Source organism: Penaeus monodon, chromosome 24 (genome assembly GCF_015228065.2).
Source record: "Penaeus monodon isolate SGIC_2016 chromosome 24, NSTDA_Pmon_1, whole genome shotgun sequence".
Classification (NCBI taxonomy): domain Eukaryota; kingdom Metazoa; phylum Arthropoda; class Malacostraca; order Decapoda; family Penaeidae; genus Penaeus; species Penaeus monodon.
Window position 1 is genome coordinate 37,013,680 of NC_051409.1, and position 576 is coordinate 37,014,255.

Here is a 576-nt window from a genome sequence, read left to right on the forward strand (position 1 = left end):
AAAGGAGCGACCGAACTCAGGACCTTGCAAATCCAGCGCTTTACCACTAAGCTATAATATGTATTCGTACAAAAAAACATGCATGTAAATAAAAAAACAACATGTTCGTCACATCGATCTATTTTTTTTTTTTTTTTCTAGAGGTTAATGGAGTCCCAGAACCGATTGTCATGTTTCAATGGGGTTCAAACCGGTATTCCCACGTACCCTATGCTCCCCGGTGCTGAAGTTCCTCGGCGCATGTGAGGTGCAGTCCCCCGTGGCCTAGTTCCTCGTTAATAACAAGGTAATCACGATCTGCGTTACCTATGTTCCCCAGTGCTCGTTTCATTCGAAAATGTTTTTATTTCCGTTAAATCGACCCTAACACTTCTGTGAATTGATGGATCTATTTACGTTTTAGGTACAGGTTTAGGTATAGGTTTATTTAACGGAACATTTGGTGAGTTTAAGTGATTATGCAGTGTGTATAGTTTGCATGGTTGCGACTCCACTTGTAGGCTCGTAATAAGCTGAGCACAGTTGCATGATAATTGTTTCTGCCTCTCTTTCTGCGGGGGAGAGTCTGTCTGTGTT